This window comes from Seriola aureovittata, chromosome 7 (assembly GCF_021018895.1).
Source record: "Seriola aureovittata isolate HTS-2021-v1 ecotype China chromosome 7, ASM2101889v1, whole genome shotgun sequence".
NCBI classification, from domain to species: domain Eukaryota; kingdom Metazoa; phylum Chordata; class Actinopteri; order Carangiformes; family Carangidae; genus Seriola; species Seriola aureovittata.
The window spans coordinates 5,317,603-5,323,253 of NC_079370.1; the positions used below are offsets into that span (position 1 = coordinate 5,317,603).

Genomic DNA, 5,651 nt, shown 5'->3' on the forward strand with positions numbered 1-5,651 from the left:
GGAACGCTTACCGGCCAAACTGCTGCCTGACCATTGACAGGGCGCTGCTGCCCAGCCTGGAGGAGGAGAGCGGCCAAACTAAAGGGAACCCAAAGACTCAGCCCCAGGTGTGGCTGCTCTGTGACTCCAAGTCAGGCTACTGCCACCGCTTCTTCATCCAGGTGGGGGAGCAGATGGGCCAGGAGCCGGGCTTCACCGTGGTCCCAGAGCTGATGAAGGGTCTGGAGGACAAACACCACCAGCTCTACCTGGCCAGCTCGCTTACTTCTGTCCCGCTCATGCAGAAGCTTCTGGACCAGGGCATCTACGCCTCCAGCTCTTTCCCTCCACAAAACCCCATCCTGCCCAGACAGCTGTGGGAGGAGGGCCAGCTGGAGAAACCCGGGGACTTCCTGCAGAGGCAGTTTGGCCCCTTGATGGCCACCCGCTGGAGGGACACCAAGGAGATGGGCTGCCTGTCGACTAATGCGGCTCCAGGTGAAATGGACACTGTTTGGAGGAGGTCTCAGACCAAAGTGGGCGGCCTGGACCCCATCGACCGCCCCATGGCGTTCCGCCTCCTGCAGGAGAACATGCGAGGGGTGGACATCTGCAAACAGCTGCTGGCCTGTAACCCACTGGGAGGAATCCTTCAGGACCGACACTGGCGCAGTGTCTTCTGGTTTCTGGTGAACCTGAGCATCGTCAACGCCTTCATCGTGCTGCGGGAGAGTCGCAAAGACAACCCACCTGCTTGGGTGCAAGACGGTCTCTTTACTCAGGTCAACTTCCGCAAGCGTCTGGGCAACCAGCTCGCCAAGTGCGCCCAGAAATATTTTGAGACCATGGAGATCGCCAGCTCCCGCGGGATGAGGGTGGAGGTGGCCGATGAACCGGTTAAACAAAGACACAGGATGGCAAAGATCAGCGCCATCTCCAAGAGGTGCAAGAACTGCAACATGAAGAGCATCCGCCATGAGAGCGTGTACGGCTGCATCACCTGTAAAGCCAACCTGTGTAAACAGCCGAGCTGCTTCTGGGAGTATCACGGCCTCTCACCTCTGAACAAAGGTCAGTATCTTGTACTTTCAGAAGATCCAGATCAGAAGTTGATTTATCACTGTAAAACTTTATATAATTAAAGATGCACGTCTGATGTTTTTAACAGGACCAACAAAAGTCGGATTTCTCAAGGACAGAATAAGGTAATTCACTAAATATGATATGTTCAATTCTGCTTTTTTGTCTTGAATTTTAACGGTTTGGCTCTAATGATTTGAACGATTGATTGATTTTCATCTACTGTGTTGATTCTGTGGTTCTTTGCGCTGCAGTGGGGCGGTCGAGGTGGACGAGGTCGAGGACAACATGGATGAGGCGATGGCCCCCGTGGAGGACTTCTCTGACGACGAGAGGATGGACGATCTGGATGACATTGATGAAGGAAGTGAAGATCTTAAAGACGAATTTATCAAAGAAGTAAAACATCCAACGTCTCACCCGCCATCAACAAAAAACAGCCACACTCAGCCGGTAGCCATCTTGCCCGCCTCTAAAGAGCGCGACGATTTCCTCACCGCCCGTCAGCTGAGGATCGCCCTGTTTGCTCTGTGTGACGGACTCCGCCAAGCCTCGAGGGTCTTTTCAACCGAGGCCCAGCTCATCCGGAAGTGGCTGAAAGAGGCCAAGAGGCGTTTGAAGCGAACTGAAGCGGAACATCAGGTCCACGGAGAGGATCGCATGGTGGCCTGGGTGCTGTCCATGCGTGAGCAGCAGCTTCCAATCACAGAGAGCAACCTCTTCCACAAAGCCTCCACGCTGAAGAAGAAGGGAGGTTTCAGCGACTCCTTCCGGATCTCCTACGACTGGGCGGTGAGCTTTATGCTACAGCACCGGCTGGGTGTGCGGAGCATCGGCACGGCGGCCACACTGACTCGCACCCTGCCAGCCTCCCTGGAGGCCAAAGTCAAGTCTTTCAGGGAGTTTACCCAGAAGATCATCCAGGTTCACAAGCTGTCGGAGAACGCTGTGGCCGCGATGGACGAGCTGTGTCTTTTTGTGGATTTGAGGTTAGTTCAGGACAAGTGTCGCCGCTCAGAGGCCCTGGAGCTCACGGGGTCTTTACCTCTAGTCACTGTGTACCTTACAGTACTGGCAGATGGGACCATGCTGCCGTCTTTGGTGCTGGCCAACAGGCAGCTGGCAGAGAAAGTCCTGCCTAAGTTCATCCTGCTGGAGGCCGGACCAGAGAGTCTCTTAGTGGAAGAAGCCTTGGACCTCTGGACTAACAAGGTCTGGCTGCAGCACACGTCCGGTCTAACCCAGCCCAGTAAATCAATGCTGGTCTCAGACCGACACCGGGAACACATGGGAGATCAGTTCCTCACTTCCATCAGTGGGTCGGGCACCCTCCCAGCAGTGATTCCCGGAGGCTGCGCCTTCTGTCTTCAGCCTCTGGAGGTCTGTGTGAAGCCGGCTCTGCAGCGCTTCATTCTGTTGCGTTGGGCGAAGTTCACTGCCGGAAATCCGAAGGAGCTTGAGGAGACGTCACCCCACCGGCTCCAAGCAAACGTGGCCCAGCTGCTGGTTGACTGGGTGGTCGAGGCCCTGACACACCTGAACAAAGTCCCTCAGCTTTGGAGGAAGTCTTTTAGGCTGTCGGGTCTTCTTCTTAAAGAGGAGGTAGAGGAGGAGGCGATGACAAGTCAGAAACCAGAGGGGATCCAGTTGGACCTCCTCAAAACCTTGTCGGAGGCCTTGCTGGGTGCTGAAGCTCTGGAAGCCTTTTCTCCTGATATGTTGGAGCTGGAAGATGAAGACGACTCCAAGGAAGAACAAGAAGGAGGGCGGGGACAGGAGACATCAGAGGAGACACAGGAGGACAAAGAGGAGACAGAGAAGGAGGTGAAAGAAGACAAGAAGGAGACAGAAGAGAAAGGGAAGAAAACAGAGGAGGAAGGGAGGCAGGAGGACATGGAGCGGGACAAAAAAGATGAAGTCAAGACGATAGAGGAGGACAGCGAGGAGGAAGGAAAGGAGACAGAGGAGGAAAATCAGGAGGCTAACAAGGAGAGACGAGAGACCAGGATCGTGATAGGAGAGGAAGTAGGGGACGAGTGGAAAATAAAGAGCAGGACAGAAGGTGTAGAGGCCGACGTAGAGGAGGAAGGCAGGATGGACAAAAGCTGAAGAGACGGCGAAGACCTGGATTAAAGTCTGTAAAGGACCATTAGCTCCTGAGTCGTCCCTGAAGAGACTTTTGGGTTTACTGCTGGACTTTGTCTCATCTGAGATTTACTGGACCCTGAAAACCAAATGTGGGTGGTTAGGGGGGGACAACAAGCAGCAACCAGCCAAGCTGAGGGTGTCAATCAAAGAAAACCCGCCCATAAACGCACCTTTTCTTCCCGGTCCAGGTGGAGGGTGGATGTGATAATGTAGATATGATTATGTACCACAATCATGGACGTAGGTCAGACTGTGAAGCGAAAGCGTGTGCCCCCTGGTGGACAGTAGAAGAAGCTGCATTAATGTTCTGACTCTGTGTTCTGGTTTAGCGCAGCAGCATCTAGTGGACACCAGAGGAACTGCAGCTCAACGCACCGACGCTGCGCCGGTCGTTGCTTGTTTGGGAAGTTAATCGTGTGTCACATTGACAGAAACCAGCAGACAGGAGTTGGTGTTGATTTTAAAGATGGAGGCTGAAACCACATGACGTGAAGTCAGCTCCTCATCCTGATCCAGTCACTGACGGACTTTCAGGAGACGCCAGAGTCAACGGTTTGTTGTGTCATTGATCTTCACAGATGAACAAACTGGAGACGATCGTGTAGCTGGAGCCGGTCACTCTCAGCTGTAACTGTAGTTTTAAAGTTGTAGTTGTGTTGTTTTTTTCCTGCCTTAATCTTCAAGTCAGGAGAACGTTAAAGCCCCGCCTCCAGAGCAGCCAATCAGCCAATCAGCGTCCTCGTTCATCCGTCTGACAGACACATGTTTACACTTGCAGAGGGTTGTGGGAGGTTTCCCAGCATGCCCAGGGTGGACGGGCTGAGAGTCTGTGATGGTAACAGACAAACATTCAAATGTCCAGGATATGACTTTAGTTTTAGTCAGAAAATGATTCGTCAAATGAATCAATGATTAGGAAAAAAAAATCGAGACTGAGTTTGACGTTTTACACCTGCTGGGCCGTTTCTCTCCACCAGCAATATAATATAATATAATATAATATAATAACAATTATAAGCAACACGTCGACAACATGTCGGACTGTCGGGAGACGAGTTCTGGAAGCTGATTGGCCGGTCTGGAGTTAGTTGGTGCTTCGGTGAGTGAATTCATTTAATAATGAAAACTTAAGTCATGTGACAAGAACCTGGACCTGAACTGATGATGATGATGATGATGATGAATGTCGGACAAGACAGGAAGCTGTTTTTATTTCTGTCCAGCTGATGATGATGATGAAGATGAAGATGTTTGATTTCTACATGTCTGATGTGGTTTGTCAGAAATAAAACACAAACCATCTGCAGGGTTGTTTTCATTGTTTGTTTTCCGGGGGGGGGGGGGTGTGTTAAACATCAACACTGTTTAATACATGAAACCTTATGGAGGGGAATAAAAACATAATTCAGATACTTGATGCTTTAATTAAAATAATTAGACGTGAATTTAATGTGACGACAGATTCTTTAATTTGAAATGATATGATGATATAAATCACATGATGATAAAGTAAATCACTGACCTGAGACCAGCTTGATGCAGAAAGTGTAACGAGGAAACAAAACGTGTTTTAGTTTGAAAAGCTCATTTTCCACAGTAAAAGCATGACTTCTGAGACAGACGATCCGCTGAGTCTGATTCCTCTGTCACATTATTCTCTTATTAGATCTGTTAATTATGATATTAATAATATAAAGAAATTATTATCATAGTTTATTAATATTATTGAATTTTTCATGAGGCTGATGACACCCTCATTCAGTTTTTTTATTCTTATTTTAACTCGACTTCTGGAGGTTAAACCAATCACAACAGCAGAGCATCAGCTGTTTCACACACCTGTAATATTAGACGTGGATTCTTTAACATAAACATGATATTCACACGTCTGTTCTGCATTTTCCTGTTTTCCTATTAAACATAAAACTGAAACAAACAGGAAAAAATCAACAACTCTACATCCTTCATCATCTGTCAGTACCACCCTCCACCCCCCCATATACAAGTACTATCTAAATATTAAAAATTTATAATAATTATAATATTGATTATTAGCATATAAACAAAGAATAAAGGAATAGTAGTGTCGTGGAAATTTTCTGCTCTTGGTGAAGAATGAAATAGAGACTTCCGTTGGCCGACAAGGTTTTATTTTCTTTGCAAAGAAAAGGTCAATCAACATGCGAGCGGTTCAAAATGAAGAAAGACCCTGAGCATGGGGAACCTTGAACATTTATACTTGAGGGAAAAGGGGGGGGGCCCCCCCCCCCCCGGGATGTGTTTCACGTCCTTTGTCTGCTGTGGGGTCGGCCTCTTACCCATGGTGTGCTTTCACACCCCCTGAAGTGTGAAGTAAAGAGGTCTAGTTAACACAATTTAAAATACAAAAGTGTTTGACTATTGACGAGAAAGGGAGAAGTTGGGTGTCTCAGGTAGTTGAAATG

General features: G+C 48.8%; 1 long non-coding RNA gene across 1 annotated transcript in view; it reads right to left on the minus strand.

The window, feature by feature from the left end:
• Positions 1 to 4,610: 4,610 nt before the first annotated feature.
• Positions 4,611 to 5,651, minus strand: part of LOC130171810 (uncharacterized) — a 2,299-nt gene continuing 1,258 nt past the window's right edge. The window contains exon 3 of the long non-coding RNA XR_008828206.1: positions 4,611 to 5,547. This is a non-coding gene — a long non-coding RNA (uncharacterized LOC130171810). The remainder of the gene's footprint in view (positions 5,548 to 5,651) is intronic.